The 24,120-nt window shown below is 45.2% G+C and overlaps 1 long non-coding RNA gene across 1 annotated transcript; it reads left to right on the top strand.

Moving 5' to 3' along the window:
• Nucleotides 1-2,108: 2,108 nt before the first annotated feature.
• On the top strand, nucleotides 2,109-18,083 carry LOC140389390 (uncharacterized). Its single transcript, XR_011934369.1, has 3 exons — nucleotides 2,109-2,135; nucleotides 13,581-13,616; nucleotides 18,067-18,083. It is a non-coding gene; the product is annotated as an uncharacterized lncRNA (long non-coding RNA).
• Nucleotides 18,084-24,120: the final 6,037 nt, after the last annotated feature.

Here is a 24,120-nt window from a genome sequence, read left to right as displayed (position 1 = left end):
CTGTTGCTTAACTATTCAGTGCGACAGCTCTCCTAACTTTGGCACAGTGCTCGAGAGATTACTGAGGACGACAGTGCACTGTCAGCAGGGCTGGGTTTTCCATTGTTGTTACCAGTGCCAGGATCGATGCCCGGTGGTCCGTGTTTTCTTTCCGGTTGAATACAACTGAGTAACTTGCTGAGTAATTTCTGAGGGCACTTCAGAGTCAACCACGTTGCTGTGGCTCTACAGTCACATGAAGGAAAGATTGGCAGATTTCCTTCCCTAAAAGGCCTCAGTGAACCAGGTATTTTAATGCATACACGAATCCAATTCAATATATTTTATTGAGTTGAAATCCCATCAGCCGCCGTGGGATTCTAATCCGGGTCCTCCGGTCATTATCCTGTGTCTCTGGATTACTGATTCAGCGGCAATCCCAGTTCGCCATCGCCTCAATCTTGTCACGGATATCTCCGGTAAATAGCGCCTTCAGATTAACTTTATCTCGTCCCTCACAAATGTATACATCTCACTGAACTCCCAGCCCCCACGCCCACCAGCTTCTTCTATTGCAAGGAGAACAGTTGCAGTTTATCCAATAATTCCCCAAAGCTGCATTTTCCTGTTCCTTCTGATCGTAAACATCCGCTGTGCACTCTTTTGTGCAAATACATCCCTTCGATAATGAGATGACCGGCAGCACGGTGGCACAGTGGGTTAGCCCTGTTGCCTCACGGCGCCGAGGTCTCAAGTTCGATCCCGGCTCTGGATCACTGTCCGTGTGGAGGTTGCACATTCTCCCCGTGTTTGCGTGTTTTCGACCCCACAGCCCAAAGATATGCAGGCCAGGTGGATTAGCCTCGCTGAATTGCCCCTTAATTGGAAATAATGAATTGTGTACTCTAAAAAACTGTTTTATGAAGATAATGAGATGACCACGACTGCACATAAGACAGCCACATAAGACAGCACAGCAGTTGATACTATCGCTTGTGTCGATACACTGCATGAGCAGGAAATGCTTTCAAGTGCTTTTTACGATTTGGCGAGCGACGAAATATCACATGCCTTGATACCCCTATCCCGTCGAAGAGAACGGCGCAAAATCACGTGGAACAAGCTGAGTGTCCATAGAAAGACCAGTACTTCTGACGAATGACACTTTTGTGGTGTCCAAAATTCTTCAACCTCTTCTACCACATGATATAACACACCCACAATGTTGTTATAGATTAATCGTCAAGGTTTCTTCCTGTGACTTGCATGCAATTTTACGGCAGTGAATGTTGCATGCATTTTGTTGTTGTCCATCTCTTGGAAAGGTGGTGGTTTATTAAAGGATTTGATCGAGATGAACTACAGACTCCCTGAAGTACATCTCGGCGATCGAACACACTGTTAACACTGGGAACTGGTAGTAGCTAAGGGTTTTATTTTAAGTTGGGTGTACTAACACCACGTGAACTGCAGCTGTTCAGGGGACTTCAGCACCACGTCTTAAAGGGCAATTATAGATGGCAATAAATGCTTGCCTAGAAGGAAATGCCCCCAACAGCTGAAATAATACGAAAAAGAAGAGATGGTCGTTGCCAGTTGCTTGTCGTTTCACACTTTACGAGGGCACAATTAAATATTCTACAGGTCTTGCAGCATGCATTCGCACTGTGGATTAACAACCTAGCAGACGCATATCGTACAGAACATTCTGTTATCGTGATCAACTATTCTGATCTGTGTCCCCAGGAAGAAGGAAGACAATTATTGAATCAGCTTCTTGAGTTTTGTAGTTTTTGAACAGCCAAGTTTAGAAAGAAAAGTTCAGGAACAAGTTCTTCTGATTCCCCGGTACTCCATGTTCAATGAAGCACCAGCCAGGACAAATTCCTCCCTCGCTGCACAAAATCCCTTAATTTAGTTAGCTCCGTCAAGTTGCACTCAGTGATTTTCCCTCCTGCAATGGACAGCACAGAGTGCAAACAATATTTTTGACGAGTTGTCACAAACCTTTATCGAACTTGGCCGGAAATCATAACAACATGACACAATGCATCAGAAGATGAAGGTAACACGTATAATATCGATCATGCAATGTATTCGGTCAATTAATCTTTATGTTCCGGTTATAGAAGAACAGAAGGAAGAAACAGAAGCAGGTGAACCGCATTTTTGGTTCAAGTTAAAAAGTATAACTACAATAAAGGAATTAAGGAAATAGAAAAAAACATGTGTGTCAATGGGGCTGTCACGGAATAGTTTAAACGTGCTTTTATCATGACAAATATTCATAAGGCATTGTCGCCAAGAAAAAAACAGCAGTTGGTTAATTCTCACCGGAAAGTATCCACCAACATTCATCGCCCGATTTTATTTGGGGGGAGCACGTGGCTCGACTCTTCCCAACAAAATTTGGAAGTGCTCACAAAGGAATAATTTTGCACATCTCAGTATTCCTTGAATGAACAAGGGTTTGGTGTACGTATGACACGCAGCTTTCTCTCAAAACAAGGGACAGGTGGTGCCAACTTTAACTTTGCAATATAACAAACGATATTATGTTGGATTATCCTTTCTGAATCTGCTGCTCTTGATTTTTCAGTCAGTAATTTCTTTATGGAACTGCATGTGGACGAGGCTTCTGACAAATGCGACTTTCCATAATGGAAAAGTAATCCAATTAATCCTACACACGAATCGCAAGGAAATCATGAACACAAAACACGGAAATGTATTTGTTCTGAATACATAATTGTTCTGAATGTAGATATTAAAACACATTCATAGAACAGTTACATGCTCTGCAGTTCCATGGCCACAATGCATTCTGAACACTTGGGATTAAAATTTGACTCCAGAAATAGTCCGGAATTAACTCTGAAATTGGCAGCTTCAGAAGTGGCTGATGCACTTAAAATACCTGGCGATAGGAATTTGGTGAGAGTAGAATTGCAATATACATTGTTAAAGAATTGTCTGCTGGCTTATTAGTATCTCACAAAGTTCGGTGTATCAACAAGAATAAAATTAGAAACACAGAAACATGGGAACAAGGAGCAGGAGTAGACCATTCGGTCTTTAGAGAAAGTTTAACATTCATTACGAGCGCGGCTCATCATCCAACTCAGTAATATTTTTGCACTTTCCCTGTAACGTTGAATTCATTTTGTCCGAAGAACTATACCTAACTCCACTTGCAAAAACCTGGCTCATAACTTGTTGGTTCCTCAGTGTTGCATTTCGGAGGTACCCCTACGATGTGCTGGGGAATCCCTACAGGAAGTTCCCGTGCAAGGGTTTACTCGGCAATTTTCCAAAAACGATAGGCTTCTCTGTACAATTACGTTGGGCTGGGATACATCCTACTCAAGCCATTTAAATAGCTAACTTGGAATAGTTCTGCCATATTTACGCAGTTGGCGACACTGAAAGAGTTAGAAGAAATAAAATCACTTTAAACTCCAGAGTAATTAGTTAAACAACCGGACCCAGACTTGCAGGGAACAGATCGCACAGACAGGCCGCCTCAATGGATCCGCCCTTCCACCCATAGTCCAAGCAGGATGGATCACCTCCCCGAAAATAATCCCTTACTCTCCTAATCCAATCCCGCTTCCCCACCCCCCTCCCACCAGTCCCACCAGACCATTTCAATCCCGCCACTTTCGACCGATCCTTCCATCTGACAGCACCCCTCCTCCGGTCCGACACCCCCCCCCCCCCCCCGGATGGAACTAGTCTCGATGATTCTTTCCCAATGTTTGACAAAGTGACGTCCAGACACGTGGATCTGCATGAATTTATGCCAGGTAAATTAATTATGACAATGGTAATTGAAAGGGAGTGACCTAAAACTGAAATAAACATAAGAGGATAAATGTAGCAGAAGAGAATTCGATAATGGCCGTAATTCTCCGGTCGCTGCTAATCATTGTTCCTCCTGTCAGCGCATCCCACGCTCGGGTGCCCGGGCGTTACTGGAAAGTCTCATTGTCATGCCGCAGGAATAGAAAATACGAACTTCCGGTGACGAGGACGTGTTGTGTCGTCGCACATCAGATGGTTCTCCTCCTCCGAACCCAAATTTTGGCTCTTTTACTCAAAATAACCCGCTAATGCAGGGAAAAATGTATAACCGCACTTCAACAAACATAATTGTGAACGGAGGTACCGAGGAACATCAACTGCAGAGGCTGAAACAGTAGAGAACCGGGAACAGCGTGGAGAAGCAAGTGGCTGAGCTGGCAGACGCGTGAGGCACCGAAACTCGGGCCACGGCAGCGCGAGAAGGCTGGACCTGTCGTCCAAGAAGAATCCCACTACATCACTCGAGGGTAGCATGAAGTTATTTCTCTCAGTAGAACTGAGAAAACATAGAGAGGACACAAAAAACGATATTCGGGCAGCGGTCACGGCGGTGGTCGCGGACCTCCGATGGCAATGCAGGTAGCCCTTGACAAGTTGGAGAGGCGATTGAAAGTTTAGAAGAGCACCATAAAGATCCTCGAAAAACTACTCAAAAAACGAGAGCGACCGCATCTCCGCCCTGGAGATGGAAATAGCAAGGTTGGCCGCGACGCAGGGGAGTCTGAGAGGAAAGATTGAAGATCAGGAAAATGACCAAGGCACGACAATTTTCAGATAGTGGGTCTGCTGGAGGGGGTCGAAGCAGACTATGTGGTCCAAATGCTGGGAAATGTGGTGGGAAGGGATAGCTTCCCCAACCACCAGAAATAGGCAGAGCCCACCGGTCGCCAAAGCTGTAACATCCGAGGGCCGCTAAAATGCAACGGTATCGATATCAGTAAAGAATCTTCTGGGCAAAACAACAAACAGTAACTGGGAAGATCACCGGATCGGGATCAATCTGGACATTGGGGCTGCCCGGGCCAACCATCCGGAAGAGTTCAACAAGTTCAACAGAGGCGTAACATGTGAGACGCGGTGCCCAACGAAACTCTTGGTCACATTTCCAAGCAGGGAGCATTTCTTCATGTTCACTGCCAACGTGGCAAAAATTGTCCTGAAGAACAGGCTGGATAAACGGCAGCAGGGAGAGCGGTGAAAAGATAGCTCAATGAGACTTTATTCATTAATTTAATTAATAGTCTCGAAGGACACTTTTGCGCAGGCACGGGTCTGCATTGCCTCGTTCTCAGGAAAATGGCAGCTCTGGAGAATAGATAGCGGACGCCGTGCGGATACATGAACGACCCCGATAGGGTAGCCACCACACTAGCAAGAAAGCTAGAATCAGGAAGCCTGAGCGAAATAAGGGCAGTGGCGCATGTGTCACAGGGGGAGAGCTCGTGGATAAAGGTTGTATGCGCATCAGTAAGGGGGAACGTCTAGGGGGAAAAGCAGGCTGATGGGGACAAGAGAGCGATAACAACAGGGGGTAGGCAGGCAGCGGTGAGAAAGTACCATGGGGAAACATTGGAATAGAGACAGTAAGTGCATTAGGCTGGCTACAACAGGCCACACGTGGCAACTTGAAATACAAAGGCAACGCAAGCAACCACTTTGGAGCGTCGTGAACAAAGGGAAACCCCAGAGTGCAGGGGCTCACCCGCATGCCGGACACAGAGTTGGTATGTGGGTGAGCCATGTTGGGTGGCCCCTGGTACAATCGAAGCACTGGAACGCAGAGGCCGGGCCTCATGGGGAGAACGGTGAGAAAGCCATTTTCGGCGGCCCCTTAACAAAGAGAAGCCCCGGAGTGCAGGGGCACATCCACCAGGTAAGTGTGGTTCCTCCCGCAAGAGGAGGGGAGGGACACACATACCCTATGAGGATATTCAGCTGGAATGTCAGGGAACATAACGGCACATTGAAAGATCCAGATTGTTTGCCCACCTAAAAAGCATGAAAGCCGACATAGTTTTCATCCAGGAGAGGCATTGGAGAGAGAAGGATGGACTGCAGGTAAGATACGGTTGGGTGGGACAGACCTACCATTTTCCTACGAGGGCCAGGGGGTTGCCATGCTTCTAAATAAGAGGAAGATGTTTACTGCGACAAGCGCGGCTATGGAAAATGTCATGGTCAGCGGTGTACTGGACAAGTCACCGGTAGTCCTGGTGAACATGTACACTCCGAACTGGAATGATACGTAATTTACTATGAGGACCATGGTGTAAATCCGTGACGTCGACACGCGCCGATCTATCGTGGGGGTACACTGTAACTGTATACATGATCCATGAACAGGTAGATCGAACCCTGGAACGGGGATGCCCTCCAACTTGCCTGCCGAAATACCCCAGTTTATTCATGGAGCAGATAGGGCAGTGGACCTATGGCGGTCCACCCACCCAGGGGATAGGGAGTGCTCCTTCTTCTCCCACGTGCACAATGTATATGCACACATCAACTTCTTTGTAGTGGGGAAATCGGTGCTTCGAAGACTAGTTAGAGCAGAATATTCCGCCACTGTATTCTCCGACCATGCTCCATATTATATGGATGTGAGGTTGGAGACGGGCTGTGCTGAACGCCCACCTTTGAGATTGGACAGTGTCCTCATGGCCAAGAAGGCTTTCCGCGATAAAATATCACAGACCATAAATAAGTGTACTCTTAACGACCAGAAGATGGAGGTCTCATCCTCCATGTTCTGGGAGAAGCTGAAGGCTGTGATCAGGGCGGTCATTGCAAGACACGTAAAGATAGGAAAGGGAAGCTGGTGAGGCAACAGCTAGTCGACTCCATACTGTATGCAGGACAGCAACAGTACAAAGCCCCGACCATGAAGCTACTGCGGAGAGGAAAAAGCAGAGGTAGACGTTGAACTTCTCTCCACGATTCTAGCAGAGCACTAACTCCGCCAGGCAAGGGGACCCTGTAACAACACGGAGACAAAGCCAGCTACTTGCTGGCTCACCAGCTGAGAAAGCAGGTAGCCACGAGGGAAATATCTCAGAGTGCAGACAAAAAGGAAAGCTAGTAGTGGAGCAAGAAAAGGTTAACAAGGCATGCGAGACCTTGAACCAGGGGCTGTGCACCTCCGAGCCTCCAGCAGGGGACTTGTTATTGAAACAGTTCATCGATGTACTGCACATGCCAGTTGTGGGGGAAGATAGAAAACGAGGCTGCAAGCCCAGAAGGGGAGAAGACATGGAGAGTATTAACTCCATGCAGCTGGGGGAAGAATCGGGGCCAGACGGGTTCCCAGCAGACCTCTACAAAATATTGACGATGTCACTGGCCCCGCACTTGCAGGAGGTGTTCACAGACTCGATAGCGAGGGACACCCAGCGTTCGCGGGTACAACAATTTATCTGACACCGATGAAAGACAAAGAGCCAACAGAATGTGGATCCTTCAGACCCATTTCGCTGCGAAATGTGGACGCGAAAATACTGGCCAAGTTCTTAGCCATGAGTCAGGGGGACTGCGTACCAGAGGTAGTAGAAGAAGACCAAACCGCCTTAGTCAAGGGTAAACATCTAACATCGAATACCAGGCGCCTTTGAACATAAGAATTACACAATCCGGAAGAGAACACCGGAGGTGATCATCTCTCTGGACGGAGAAATGACCTTTTACAGAGTCGAATCTAAGTACCTCTAGAGGTACTAGAGCGGTTCGGCCTTGGAGCAGGGTTCACCGCCTAGGTGAAACTCGTGCACAGAACTACCATGGCGAACGTACAGACAAATGGCACCAGCGCTAAATACTTCCAGCTGCACAGAGGCACAAGGCAGGAATGCCTGCTTTCCCTGCTGTGGTTCGCCCGAGGGATTAAACAACTAGTGATTGCGCTCAGGGCGGAAAGAACTAGAACGGGATCTGGAGAGGAGTCAGAGAGGGTAGAGGCTCGTTCTACGTGGATGACCAGCTCATTTGCACCTCGGTCCCAGAAAGCAGCATGGGGGTGGATCGTAGCGCCCCTGAAAGAGTTTGGAGCCTTCTCGAGCTACAAACACAATCTGAGCAAAAGTGAACTCCTCCAAGTGAACCCGCAAGGGGGAGAGGCAGAGCTGAAGGGGCTGCCGTTTCTGCAGGTCCGACAGAAATTCCGCTTCCTGGGCATCCAAATCCCCCGTGAATGGACATGATCCACAAATGGAACCTGACCAGACTGGTGGAGGAAGTAAAAATGGTCCTGCAGAGATAGGACATACTCCTATTGTCCATGGCGGGTTGAGTGCAGATGATAAAGATACTGCCCAGTTTCCTCTCCTTTTCTGATCCATACTCATCTCCATCCCCAAGGGCTTTTTCAAATCATTCGAGAAACTGATCATGGCGTTTGTGTGGGGGAGGGGTTTGAACGACATACTAAGATCCCCAAAAGGTACTGCAGAGAATGAGAACCACGAGTGGCCGAGCCCGCCCAAACCTGCAATATCACCATTGGGCTGCAACTGCGGAATGGGTAAAAGTGTGGTATAGGAGCCAGAAGCTTTATGGGTGCAAATGGAGGATGGCTCCTTCATGGGGCTATCCTTCCAGGCCCTGGCTATGATTGCACTCCCATTGAACAAACATTCAACGAGGCAAGTGGTGATTTCAACACTCCGATCGTGTAACCAACGGCGCAAGGACTTTGATTTACGGAAATATCCTTTGAGGCCTACGCCCGCACCAACCACAGGTTCTCACCACCCGTAAAGGACACCACCTTCATTTTCTCCATCTGCACACACACACACACACACCTGTACAAACGCTATAATCGTTTTATCTATTCTTTGTAAAATGCCTTGGGGGTGAAGTTCTGCATGGATCTCAACAGGAATAGGAACTTTGGCCGTTCGACTTGATCGTCTGCACCTTTCCTGCCAGGGAAAGCGGGAGTGCATCCCATCTCTGAATGTCCTTCTTTGACTACCTCCACCAGACTGGCCAGATTCCACCTGTGGATTCGTGTCCAGTCGTGGGCTATCTGGACCGTCAGGGAGCGGAACCTGTCTTGGGCTGCTTCAAGGGGTACACCTTCCAGCTCTGTCCCTCCCCCATTTCGGATTCCGGTGAATACATCGCTTTTGCACAGGTTGGAATTGTAGCCCGAGAGAGCCCCGAAAACCTGCAGCCTCTTCGTGAATTCCTTCAAACCGTTCTGCGGGTCTGAATTTAGAGAAGCAGATCAGGTGCATAGAGTGCGGCTCTCAGCTCTCTTTCTCCACTTCGAAAACCCTTCCAACATCTCGCATCTTACAGGGCGTTCGCCAGGAGTTCAATTGTCAGGGCAAACTGGAATGGGGATAGCGGGCATTGCTGCTTGATGCCTCTGTGCGATTGGAACCATTCAGATCTGGTGTTATTGTTCCGAATGCTCGCGTTGTGGGCGTTGTTCAGGAGTTTCACTCATGAGGTGAGCCGTGTCCCTCGCCCATCCTACTCCAGCATCGCAGTGAGGTACTTTCATTCGACACTGTTGAAAGTCTGTTCTGCATCCAGGGAGACGATGACGTCTTGTGTTCTCCCCTTGATGGAGTCAGTATCACATTCGGCAGCCGTCTCATGTTTGGAGTTATCTGTCCACCATTGACAAAGCCCACCTGTCCCTCCGTGTCCACTTCTTATATGCAACTCTGCAGTTTCCTGGCTAGGACTTTTATGAATATTTTCGCATCTACTTTAAGCACCGTAATGGGTCTACATGATGTATTCATCGGTTCTTTCTCTTTTTGAATCTGATCGATATGGTGACCTATATTCGTGAAGGAATCAAATACCCATTGCTAGCAAATCTGCTACCATCTCTTGTCCGTGCGGGTCAAGAGCAGGTGCAAATTCTATATGGAATTCCACCGGGAACGCATTGCCCCCGGGCTCCTTCCCCATTTGCATGCAGTTGAGACTCACCATGTCCTCACCCAGACTTATTGATGCTCTCAGCTTCCCCTGTGTGTCGCCCCCCCCCCCCCCCCATGACAGGTACATCGAGTCCGTCAAATAACTATTTCAACCCCGCGTCCCCATTGGGGGGCTCGGAGATGCGCTGTCCGCAGTAGAATGTCTCAAATCTTTGCTTGATCTTTTTTAGTTCCACTACAGTCCGTCTCTGTTGTCTTTTACCTGAGATATCTCCCTTGTGACTGTCAGCTTTCTCAGTTGGTGAGCCAGAAGGTGGTTAGCCTTCTCTCAGTGTTCATAAAAGATTCTGGGGCATAGCAGATGAAAGGTTTATAATGTTACGCGTAATATTGCAGTATGAAATGCACAGACCTATCCTGATCCAATTATCCCATGTTAAACTCCGTCGAAGTCTTCAGGAGACATAGCATTTCTTAGACCGTCTGGCATTTTGTGTTTCGTCAACTGTTGCAAAAAATGCCATCTACTTTGAATATTCCAAGCATTCACAGTGTAGTGGACACTTTCTGAATCCTCTTGCACATCGTGTGAATAATCAAAACGTCATGTTCGCCCCTGTATCAAAGCAACCTGTGCAACGTCTTCGCAATTCATCCTAAGTTCTTTTTCCCAATTTCTTTCAAAAATGAACATAACTGACATTTTGATACTATAATGTTAAATGAGCGAATTTCTCATATATTTACACATTGCTTCCACGGCGTGACAATTTTTCCGAATTTAAAATGGGACGATGGAGATAATGTTTGTGGAGTTTGCTTGTGCTGCGATTCTAGACAAAGAGGAAAGCAATGACAGAACCAAGACAAAAAGGGGCACGTTTTAGTACCACGTGCACCAGAACATTAATGGAGTATTGGTGTTAATTTCAATTGACTCGTGAATTGAATAGCTCACAGGAACCTTTGAAAATATTCGGAAGAGGCAGCACGGTGGCGCAGTGGGTTAGCACTGCTGCCTCCCGGCGCCGAGGTCCCAGGTTCAATCCCGGCTTTGGGTCACTGTCCGTGTGGACTTTGCACATTAGAACATAGTACATAGAATATTACAGCGCAGTCCACGCCCTTCGGCTATCGATGTTGCGCCGACCTGTGAAACCACTCTAAAGCCCATTTACACAACTCCTTTATCGTCCATATGTCTATCCAATGACCATTTGAATACCCTTAGTGTTCGCGTGTCTACTACTGCTGCAGGCAGGGCATTCCACGCCCTTACTACTCTCTGACTAAAGAACATACCTCTGACATCTGTCCTACATCTATCTCCCCTCAATTTAAAGCTATGTCCCCTCGTGCTAGACATCACCATCCAGGAAAAAGGCTCTCACTGTCGATCCTATCTAATCCTCTGATCATCCTGTATGCCTCAATTAAGTCACCTCTTAACCTTCTTCTCTCTAACGAAAACAGCCTCAAGTCCCTCAGCCTTCCTTCATAAGATCTTCCCTCCATACCAGGCAACATACTGGTAAATCCCCTCTGCACCCTTTCCAAGGCTTCCACGTCCTTCCTAGAATGCGGCGACCAGAATTGCACGCAATAATCCAAATGCGGCCGCACCAGAGTTTTGTACAGCTGAAACATGACCTCATGGCTCCGAAAGTCAATCCCTCTACCAATAATATCTAACACACCGTACGCCTTCTTAACAACCTTCTCAACCTGGGTGGCAACTTTCAGGTATCTATATACATGGACACCGAGATCTCTCTGCTAATCCACACTACCAAGAATCTTACCATTAGCCCAGTACGCTGTCTTCCTGCTATTCCTTCCAAAATGAATCACCTCACACTTTTCTGCATTAAACTCCACTTGCCACATCTCAGCCCAGCTCTCCAGCTCATCTGTGTCCCTCTGTAACTTGTAACATCCTTCCGAACTGTCCACAACTCCACCGAATTTAGTGTGATCTGCAAATTTACTCATTCATCGTTCTACGTCCTCCTCCAGGTCATTTATATAAATGACAAACAGCAGTTGCCCCAAAACAGATCCTTGTGGTACACCACTAGTAACTGGACTCCAGTCTGAAAATTTCCCTTTGTCTTCTTCCAGCTAGCCAATTTCTGATCCAAACTGCTAAATCACCCTGAATCCCATGCCTCCGTATTTTCAGCAATAGCCTACCACGGGGAACCTTATAAAACGCTTTACTGAAATCCAAAGACACCACATCAACTGCTTTACCCTCATCCACCTGTTTGGCCACCTTCTCAAAGAACTCAATAAGGTTTGTGAGGCACGACCTGCCATTCACAAAATCATGTTGACTGTCTCTAATCAAAATATTCCTTTCCAGATGATTATACATCCTATCTCTTATACACCTTTCCAAGACTTTGCCCACAACAGAAGTAAGGCTCGCTGGTCTATAGTTACCGAGGTTGACTCTACTCCCATTCTTGAACAAGGGGACAGCATTTGCTATCCTCCAGTCTTCTGGCACTGTTCATGTAGACAAAGATGACTTAAAGATCAAAGCCTAAGGCTCAGCAATCTCCTCCCTAGGTTCCAAGAGAATCCTAGGATAAATCCCATCCGGCCCAGTTGACTTCTCTATTTTCACACTTTCTAGAATTGCTAACACCTCCTCCTTATGAACCTCAAGCCCTTCTAGTCCAGGAGCCTGCATCTCAGTATTCTCGTCGACAACATTGTCTTTTTCCTGTGTGGATACTGACGAAAAATATTCATTTAGCACTTCTCCTATATCCTCGGACTCAACGCACAACTTCCCACTACTGTCCTTGACTGGCCCTACACTTACCCTAGTCATTCGTTTATTTCTGATATATCTATAGAAAGCTGTAGGGTTATCCTTGATGCTACCTGCCAAAGACTTCTCATGTCCCCTCCTGGCTCTTCTTTGCTCTCTCTTTAGGTCACGCCTAGCTAACTTGTAACACTCGAGCACCCTAACTGAACCTTCATGTCTCATCTTTACATACGCCTCCTTCTTCCTCTTGACAACTGTTACTTGGAAAGGGGCACAGCGCAACCATCAATCAAATTTGCAATGCAGAAATGTATTAAATGGTTCCGAAATGGCCACAAAATCGAAGTCCAGGTACCAACCCATGCCGCAAGTTCACCCACCTTATTCTGGATGCTCCTGGCATTGAAGTAGACATAATTTAAACCACCTTCCTGCCTGCTGGTCCGTGCCCTAGGTTCATACGCTGTATTGATCCGAGTTAAATTCATTCATGGCCAAGATGTATCAGTGCCATAAAATTTGGTTGTGTGTTTCCTGTAACATCTCTGTAAAATCTAACCCTTTCATGATACTTCCGAATACGGAAGCTAGCGTTACTTGGAAAGGGGCACAGCGCAACCATCAATCAAATTTGCAATGCAGAAATGTATTAAATGGTGCTTGCTGGAAAATAAAATCACACAACACAGTAAATGTCATATCAGTGCATTACTGCCTGTTTTATGCTATAGTATAAGAACATTGGAATCCCATCAACCGTTTTTTCTGATGTAAGTGTAACAAGGGAAGGCGGTTCTGTAGCGATAGAGAACGAAACATTTGTTAGAGGGGATGACAAGATCAGTTAGATATTGAGGTCAACAGACAAATGATTTGCCATAATCATATTAACCAATGACCAATTGCTAAACGTGGTCAAAACCGTTTTGCTGTGCGAGAATATAAGAAAATCAAAAGAAATAATTCAAGCAGAAATTTAGAGGAGATATAAACATATAGATCGAAGAGAGCCCCGCGGTCAATGGTTTCACGAACCTCAATTTTTATTTACTTTTCAGAGACGAAAAAAATGACGAAATCTATGCAAACTATCGGTAGGAATCAGAACAGTACGAAGACAGCATTGTATTTTTAAGGATCCACTGGGGAGTAGTGACTACGGTCTGGTAAAATTGAAGGTTCATTTTGAGACGAGAAAGCGGAGTCCCACATTCGTGCTCTCAACTTAAACAAAGAAAATTGATTAGGCATGAGGACAGATTTGGACCGAGTAGACTGGGCAGGATGGCTAAAATGTAGGACTGCTGATGAACAGTGGCAGTTGTTTGAGGACATACTCAATTCCTCACTGATAAATTATATCCCAGTGCGGAAGAAAAATGGTAAGAAGGGTCAGAAAAACATGCATGGCTAAACAAGATGTGAAGGACATTATAAAGACAAAACCTAAGGTATATGATATTGCAAAGGCAAGTGTAAGGCTGCAAAATTGGGAAACGTTCAAACATAAACAAAGGTATGCTAAAAAAGTAATAAAAAGAGCTGGCGTGAATTACAAGAAACGGCAAGAGCAGAATATCAAAAAGGATAGCAACAAATTCTACAGATACATAAAAGGGAAGAGGGTCGCTAACGTGAAGGTTGGTTCCTTGGACGATGAAACCGATAAGGTAATGGCGGGGAACACAGAAATGGCAAGGACGCTAAATCAATCGATTGCCTCAGTTTTCACGGTGGAAGACACTAGTAGCATTCCTTGAGGAACGGGACATTCAGAGGCAATAGAAAGGGTGGAACTTGGGACAATCAGCATCAACAGGAAACGGTACTCAACAAACTCTTGGTATTGAGGGGAGGCAAGTCCCCCGGGTCTGATGGCCTGCACCCTCGGGTGTTACAGAAAGTGGCAGCATATATAGTGAATCCATTAGTTATAATATTCCAAAATCGCATGAACATGAAAAAGGTTCTAATGGATTGGGGAAATGGTAGCCTAACGCCCTTATCCATAAAGGAGGGGAGGCAGAATGTGCGAAATTACATATCAGTAAGTTGGACATCTGTTGTTGGAAAATTGTTGGAATAAATTATCAAAGCCGTAATGTTAGGACATTTGGAAAACCATTGCGCGCTATCCATGAGAGTCAGAGTGGTTTTAGGAATGGTAAGTCATGTTTGATTAAATTACTCGAGTTCTGAGAAGACGTAAGAAGCAAAGTGTATAACGGGGATCCTGTAGATGGAGTGTATCTGGACTTACGAAGGGCATTTGACAAGATGCCGCACGGAAGGTTAATTCAGAAGGTGACACCACATGTGATTAGGGATAACGGACTGGTTTCAATGGAAGACTGGCTGATGGGCAGGAGACAGAGAGTCAAATGAATAGGTTTTATTCTGGATGGCAAAATGTAAGTAGTGGGCTGCCATAGAGTTCAGTCCTTGGTTATCAGCTATTTACAATCTACATAAATGGCTTGGATACAAGGATAGAACGTTCTATAGCCAAACTCGCAGATGACACAAAAATAGGTGGGACAGTTAGTTGCGATGAGGAAACAAGACCTTTGCAAATAGATATAAATAGGTTAGGAGAGTGGCGCAAAATGCGACAGGTGGAGTTTAACGTGGGTAATCGTGAGGTCATGCATTCAGCTCCAAAAAATGGAAAGGCAACTTAATATTTAAATGGAGAGAGACTTCGGGGTGCTCTGATGCAGAGAGATCGGGATGTCCCCGTGCATGAAAATCGCTTATTGTCACAAGTAGGCTTCAAATAAAGTTACTGTGAAAAGCCCCTAGTCGCCACATTCCGGCGCCTGGACGGGGAGGCTGCGACGGGAATTGAACCGTGCTGCTGGCCTGCCTTAGTCTGCTTTAATAGCCAGCGAATTACGGCAGTGTGCTAAAGCAGCCACTAAACATGCAGGATCAGCAGATAATAAAGAAAGCAAATTAAATTTTGACATGTGTAGCAAAAGTAATTTGAGTATAAATGTAAGGAAGTGTTGCAACTGTATAAGGCATTAATAATACCACACCTGGAGTGTTTTGCACAGTTTTGGTCCACTTATTTGAATAAAGGTATCGTCGTATTGGAGGAAATTCAGAAGATGAGTGATTTGACGCATGAGGAAATATTGAATAAAGAACAAAGAAAAGTACAGCACAGGAACAGGGTCTTCGGCCTTCCAAGCCTGCGCCGACCATGCTGCCCGTCTAAACTAGAATCTTAGACACTTCCAGGGTCTGTATCCCTATGTTCCCATCCTATTCATGTATTTGTCAAGATGCCCCTTAAACGTCACTATCGTCCCTGCTTCCACCCCCTCCTCCGGCAGCGAGTTCCAGGCACCAACTACCCTGAATAAGCCTATGTTCTCTGGAGTTTAGAAGAATGGGCGGAGATCAAATCGAGGTGTTCAAGACGGGGAAAGATATAGATGAATTAAACGTGGAAACGATGCTTCCTCTTGTGGGGCATTCGAAAAAGACAGGTCGTAATCTTCGAATAGCAGTTAGCAGGTTTGATGAGAAACTACTTCTCCCAAAGGGTTGTGAATCTGTGGAATTCGCTACCCCAGAGTGCGGTGGATTCAAGGAGAGTGAGTAAATTTAAGGAGCAGTAGTGCAGGCATTTAATTGATAATGGATTTCAGGGTGATGCAGAACGGGCAGGACAGTGAAGTTCAGGCCATGATGGGATCACCCGTGACCACACTGAAGCTGTTTATACTCGGGAGGTTACATTGCCTAGTCCTGCTCGTAGATCATGTGTTCTATGGACGAGATTCTGTGGCTGATTTCGCAATCCAGTTTTAGGTATGTAGTATTATAGGTAACAGATGAGGAACATACCAGCAATGATAGAATGGCCGTTCAGACTCGATGGGCCGAATGGCTTAATTCTGCTCCTATGTCTTATGCACTTATGAACACTCTGGTCGAATGCTGGCGCAAAGATGTAATTGGTCATCTTCCTCGGGATTAGTGACATATAACATTTTGCTGGGATCATAAAGGATTATTGCTCATTTTATATATTGGTGATATATTATGGGCCATTCGGCCCATCGACCCTACACCGAACATTGTAAAGAAGACCCAACACAAGCCCACTCCCCACCATATTCCCATACTCCAGTAACCCGATTGGTGTGAAGGATTTATTATCTACGTTGTCCTTTATCATGAACTTCACTTGAAATGTACGCACTTTATTACATCGCCATAACTTAGTTATCCATTGGTTTTCCATTAATTATTTGTCTTAAAACATGTTATGATATGAAATTGTCAAATTATTGCTTTATTCATTACTAAGTAATGAACTATTTAGTGATAGAGTTGTGCAAAACCTGTACGCCGTTTAGTCACCCGTCCCTCTTTTATGCGGTGTGCCGGTCCTTCAAGGAATCACCCAATTCACAAGAAAGCTTAATTGTCGACTGAGCTGACTTCTCGAAAGTTGGATCATTTTAACGTGATTTATAAATGCCACTTTTGGAACAAACGAAATAATGCTAAAGTTTTCCATGGTTTAATGTATTACTTTTCCTCATAGTTTAGGTATAATGTCAAAATTTTACAGGAAAATGAGCCCACAATTAGGCACGCCATCGCACATATAGAATGGTGAAGGCCAAGGAGTTCGGTGAAAATAGCCATAAGCATAGGATGATAGAATTTACAGTGCAGTAAGAGGCCATTCGGCCCATCGACCCTACACCGAACATTGTAAAGAAGACCCAACACAAGCCCACTCCCCACCATATTCCCATACTCCAGTAACCCGATCTGATCTTTTGGAAACGAAGGGGAAATTTAACATGACCAATTCACCGAACCTGCACATCTTTGGACTGTGGGATAAAGATGGCAACACAGAAGACATTTTGGAGGGAATTCCAGGTGCGTTGAACGTGCTGAAAGTGCAGTAATATATTGGAAAGCAAGGAGACATGACAATTAGTCGGGTTGCTGTAAACCTGTAATGAGAGCAGAGAAAGCTGAATAAACTTGCGTGACAAATGCTCTATATAAATTGGAAGTGTGTGCGGGGAGCTGTGAGACAGCCTGTTAACCTTTGGTTGTAGATGAGCGATGGGGGACCCTGAAACGACACAAGGAACTTGCAGTCAATTCCTGCGATACATGTTGGGCTGGCGAAAACAATTGTTCCGGTAATCTGAAGAGATTGGTTTATTTTCTCCGAAAGAACAGCTTCAGAATTCCTGTGTGCATATTGACATACACTGGGACGGATCCTGTAGAAAAGAGACGTAACTTTCCTGAAGTACATTAGTCAAGCAATTATTTTTTAAAAACATTGGGATAGCTTTTTCGTTTCAAGTGAACATAAGTTTTGAAAAAATTGGTTTCAATAAAAATTCCATAACAATGATCACACAGTGCAACGTCGATTATAGGGGTTGAAACCTCTGAACAACACTGAAATAGCTATCATAATGTGAAGAAATTGTACGTGTATTGTGTTAATTTATCCAACAGCTCAATTGGATGATCTTCCTTGTTCCTGAATAGAAAGAAAACTACACCAGAAAGATTTAGGTAAACTAGTGAAAACACATTTACTTGAACGATATTTCAAATGTGTGATATGAACTGCATCCCGTGCCTTTATTGAATCCAACGGAGCAATTAACTAGAAATATGTTAAAAATATATGTTAGAAATATGAAGGGCAGCACGGTAGCCTTGTGGATAGCACAATTGCTTCACAGCTCCAGGGTCCCAGGTTCGATTCCGGCTTGGGTCACTGTCTGTGCGGAGTCTGCACATCCTCCCCGTGTGTGCGTGGGTTTCCTCCGGGTGCTCCGGTTTCCTCCCACAGTCCAAAGATGTGCAGGTTAGGTGGATTGGCCATGATAAATTGCCCTTAGTGTTCAAAATTGCCCTTAGTGTTGGGTGGGGTTACTGGGTTATGGGGATAGGGTGGTGGTGTGGACCTTGGGTAGGGTGCTCTTTCCAGGAGCCGGTGCAGACTCGATGGGCCGAATGGCCTCCTTCTGCACTGTAAATTCTCTATCTATGGATGCAAAATTGCGTACCAGCCATCAATCCAGTTATTTTAAAGAGTCAGGGACCAGCTGAACAGAATGGTAAGTGACGTCTAATTATTTCTGATGGGTGGTAAAATATCAATACAGTTAATTGGAATCATTGTTGGATAACATTCATAATTTCAATAAGTTAAAACAAGTTCAGGAATACATCTCAGGACTTCAAATCTACACTCAGATATCCTTTACCTTCGACAAAAGCATTTAAGAAACCTATTTGGAGAACATGTGACTATTATTGACAGGAACGGCCCTTTAGCCTGAAAACCGTTTACCTGTTGAAACAGTAATCAGCACCTGATCGCTTCCACAGTACGTAAGTTCTCTCATTGGAATCATACCGCAATATCCATACACTCTCACTTTTGGTACACTTCCAGGCCGTTAACATAACTTATTCCATATGCATATCTTGTTTTTTATTAATATATCTCTGATGAACCAGTTGGTTCTTACCTTCAAAAACTTAAACCTTATCCTCTGACATTTGAATTTAATTTCATTGCAAACAAAGTCCAAAAAGCAGTTTTGTGAATTTTACTAAAAAGAATTTCAAGTTAACAGATTATTGAATTTAGATTTGTAAAGTGTCCTTTTGAATGCCGTATTAATCGTCAAGTTCAGAATTATTTTGAAATTTAACGTGTAGCTTTAATTTAAGGCGCTAACTGTTTCAACGGCATTTCTTTTATATTTGTCACCAGTAAGTCATTTGTCAGTTTAATGAAATTTATGTTCTACACATATTTCAAGGGATGCAAAATATGCCATAGTGGACAAACAGAAATATCGCAGTAGCAATTATTAAAGAACAGCTAATCAGCAACTAACATTGCACATATAAAGAAAATCAGCGCATATTTTACTGGTGTCTGAGCAGCATCTATGAATCGAATGGACTACTTCTCAAGTAGAAAAAGCTGTGCATATGTCAGGATGTTCGTATGCATCAGATACATTGACAAAATATATACGTGGCCAAGAGAAAATACATAAGTGTTTATTCGTCATTAAGGATTAAATTATTGACTGAAGTGCAGGACAGGCATTCCCTCGCAAAAATGAACAGAGAAATGACAGTGTCTGGAACCATGAATGACAAGGGAAATTGTAATCTTATTCAAATGGAACAAGGAAGCATATGATCGATCTAGACAGCTAAGAACTGACGAAGCCCTTGAGCACAGTGAAAGTAGGAAGGAACTTAAACGTGGAATTAGGGGGTAAAAGTGACCATGAAATGTCTTAGCAAACATGGTCAAGGAAAATCTCAAGGCGTTTTATGCATATATGAGGAGAAAGAGTGCTGCAAGAGAAAGAGTAGGCCCACGCAAGGACAATGGAGGAAAGTTATACGTAGAACCAAAGGCAGTGGGTAAAATCATGAATGAGTAACTTGTATCAATATTCACCAGGCAGATGGACATTACGTTTTTGAAATCAAGAATAGATATGTCAACGCCTTTGAGATCGTCAATATATCAAAGCAGGAAGTCTTGAATATCCTAATTTGCATGAAGGTAGACTAGTCCCCAGGGACGGGTGGAATCTAACCCAGGTTCCTGCGGGAGCGAAGGGGAGACATAGCTGAGGCCCTAACAGATATCTTCACATCTTCTTTGTCCGAGGCGTGGTTCCTGTGCACTGGAGAATAGACAGTGATGTTCCCCTGTTTAAGAATCGAAGCAGGGAAAATCTGGCAAATTATAGGCCAGTGAGCCTGATATCGGTGGTGGGAAAGCTTTTGGAGAAGATGCTGAGGGCAGGCCATATGCACATTTGTTCTTTGTTCTTTGAGCTTGACGGAACTTCTGGCCAGTGCTGCTGGATAATTTGGTCAGTGAGGAAGTTTGGCTCAGTGACCGAAGTGATGATGATCTGGCATTTTACAAAACATGGAGTGGCCTGAGAGTGGGAAAAGGAAACACTGGCGTAAAATCTGCAGCAGAGAGTCATTGATTAGGACGCACTGGCGGACAGACTTTGTGTGGATGCAAATATGCAGAAAAGGCACCAACAAAGTTCGATACTCGAAGACAATGCATCCATCGGAAAGTCTCCGTTCCAATTCTACAAATGTGACATTAGCCAAGGACAAATTAACACCCGATGTCAAAAAGTGTTCTCAGGTGAACCAGCCATCTGTTAGTCGGAGGTGTGTCCTTACCGTCTCCAGGATTCTCATGAAATTGGCCCAACAAATGGTCACTGAGGCATCAAGACGAATAATCTCGTGGATTCGCTGGTGACACCACATCAATAGTCTTCCAAGTTATGAGTCGTGATGAATTGCTATGCCAGAGGGGGCATGGATGATGCTGCACCTCACAGGCTGCCACACAAATCTTTCTGAAAGAGCTATATTTTTAAATAAATTTTAATAAATTTGTTTCCAATTAAGGAGCCATTTAGAGTGGCCAATTCACCTAACCTGCACATCTTTTGGTTGTGGAGGTGAGATCACGCAGACACGGAGAGAATGTGCAAACGCCAGATGGACAGTGACCCGGGATCGGGATCCAACCCGGTCCTCAGCGCTGTGAGCAGCAGTGGTAACCACTGCGCCACAGTGCTGCCCTTGTTCCGTGAAAAAGAAGGCCGGTGTATTGTTTAAGTCATGTCACTGATACTTTTACACTTCAAAACAAATGAAGACAACCAGATTTCCAGCTACGTTTGGTGCAATGATTCAACTTTCACCAGTGAAGTGGCATCAGCTGCACTCATGTGCCAAATGAAGCTCCCTGCGAGGACACAGGTGCGTTGGTAAAACAAAAATCTCCGGTACCCTGTCGCGTGTTTATTGGAGGAGCTCCGTGGGACTTTATCTCATCCCGCCGCTTGCCACTTTCGACCTCGCACCCGCCTTGCTCGCCAGAATAGTCCATTCACTCGTTCAGCCGGGTGCGGGGAGGGTTGGTTTCAATTTAAAATCCTATTGATAAGGAGCGGGAAGATAGAATCCCGCTGCAAGCGATCGGGTGCCGAGAGAAGCACGTGGCTGGTGGACAAGAGAATCCAGCCCAGTGAATCCCGACGACCGGAGAATTCCGGCCAACATCTTCACTCAAAAGTTTGTAAATCAATGTAAAACACTAGCCAATTACACGATGGGGTTATGTACCTGGAAAGGTTGGTGCTACATAGTTGAATGCAATTATGCCAGTCATAGACATATATTCGGCCTCAGAGGAAATCAAGGGATACCTAGAGAGTGTGGGAAAGTGGGGTTGAAGCAATAAGTTAATTGTGACCTTATTGAATTGGAACATCACATTCGAGGGGCCAACTGGCCTAGGCTGCTGCTATTTCTTAGGTCACCTGCTTCTGCCGCTATAGCTTTACTTAAAATTACTCCACTTTCAACAAATAATACCAATATAATTCTGTGAAGTGTGATGTACGCGGCTAAATTCACATTCGAAAATTATATTTACATAATTTTAAACGACCTAAATAAAGGGATGATGAACTGTAAATTACGTTCGTTTCAGAAATTAAAGAACTGAAAGATAAATGTCAAGCCCAAGGTGAGAATGTTATTCAAAACTCGTATGCAACAATTTGCTTTGGAGAGTTCAGAAATCGGAAATATATGAGTTAATTTTGCACAGTGTGAAAGTTTGTTTTACCGTTATGCAGGGGAGATGCAAAGCTCATGCCTGCAACTCGGCAGCTCCACAGCGTTGGATTTAGGGTGTCAAGGATACTCGGGGGGAATCCCCACCGGCAGGTTCTCCGGTAACGTTTGCACCACAGTTATTCTAGAGTATAATTTCCCATGGGCAGTTGAGCTGCATTGGGAACCATTCGAATATACCATTTTAATTGGAATCACCACCGATGAAGACGCTCCCCACCCCATCAACCTGCCACGGGATTCCCCAGACATCATTGCGCGCAAGTCTGCCCGACACATGCCCCTACCCCCACAAAGCTATCACCCAAACCGGACTAGACTGGAACTACAGACGGTGGTGAGGGAATCAATGAGAATGAAAACATGCTTGACCTCATCATCACCAATTTGTCTGCTGCAGATGCATCTGACCATGATAGTATCGGTAGACGTGACACCCGTACAGTCCTTCTGGAGACAACGTTCCGTCTTCACATCGAGGACACCCTCCATCGTGTTGTGTGGCACTACCACCGTAATAAATGGAATAGACTTCGAACAGATCTTGCAACTCAAGACTGGGTATCTATGAGGCGCTGTGGCCATCAGCAGCATCAGACTTATATTCAACAACAATCTGCAAACTCTTGGTCCGGCCTATACCCCACTCTACAATTACCCCCAAGCCAGTGTACTTCAATGAAGATAGCAGGAGTGCATGTCAGCAGGCATACATAAAAACGAGTTGTCGACCTGTTGAAGCTACAATGCAGGATTACCTGTGTACCAAAAAGCATAAGCAAAAAATAATAGACCGATCTAAGCGATTCCACAACCAACGGATCAGGTCTAAGCTCTGTCGTCCTCTCATATACATCCGTGGGTGGTGGTGGACAATGAAATAACTCACTGGACGCTCCACAAATGTTCCCATCCTCACTGCTGGAGGAGCCCAGCACAGATATGCAAAAGACAAGGCTGAGGCATTTGCAATAATCTTCAGCCAGAAGTGCGGAATGTATGATCCCGCTCTGTTCCCGAGGTCCCCAGTGTCACAGATGGCGGTCTTCAGCCAAAACGATTCACTCCACGTGATATCAGTAAACGGCTGAAGACAATTGATACTGCATAGGCTATGGGCCCTGATAATATTTCGGCAAAAGAACTGAAGACTTGTGCTCCAGATGTTGTCGGACCCCTAGGAAAGCTGCCCCAGTACAGCTACACCACTGGCACCTATTAGACAATGTGCTAAATTGCCCAGCTGTGTCTTATACACAAGAAGCAGCTCAGACTCAACCCAGCCAATAACCACCTTATCAGTCTACTCTCCATCATCCGCACAGTGATGGGAGGAGTCATTAACAGTGAAATCAAGCGGCACTTGCTCAGCAAAACTTGCTCACAGACGCTCAGTTTAGGTTCCGCCAGGATCACTCAGCTGCTAACCTCATTACATCCATCGTCCAAACTTGGACAAAATAGCTGAATGCCAGGGGTGTGGTGAGGGTATCTGCCGTTGGCATCAAGGCAGCATTTGACCGAGTACACCAACATGGTGCCCAAACTAAAATAGAGTCAAATGGAATCAGGGGGAAACCTTCCATCATAATGTCAGAAGTGGGGATGTTTGCGGCCGACTGCACAATGCTCAGCACCATTCGTAACGCCTCAGATAATGTAGCAGTTCATGTCCAAATGCAGCAAGACCTGGATAAGATCGACGCTTGGGCTGAAAAGTCGCAAGATATATTCCTGCCACTCAAGGGTCAGGCAATGAGCATCTGCTACAAGAGAAGATAAAACCACCGGCCTTTGACATTCAGTGGCACAACCATCACTGAACCCCCACAATCAACATCCTCGGTGGCTAACATTCTTCAAAAACTGAACTGG

This window comes from Scyliorhinus torazame, chromosome 14, assembly GCF_047496885.1.
Source record: "Scyliorhinus torazame isolate Kashiwa2021f chromosome 14, sScyTor2.1, whole genome shotgun sequence".
NCBI lineage: Eukaryota > Metazoa > Chordata > Chondrichthyes > Carcharhiniformes > Scyliorhinidae > Scyliorhinus > Scyliorhinus torazame.
Note: the sequence above shows the minus strand (reverse complement) of the source record. Positions and strands in the feature narration are given on the sequence as shown.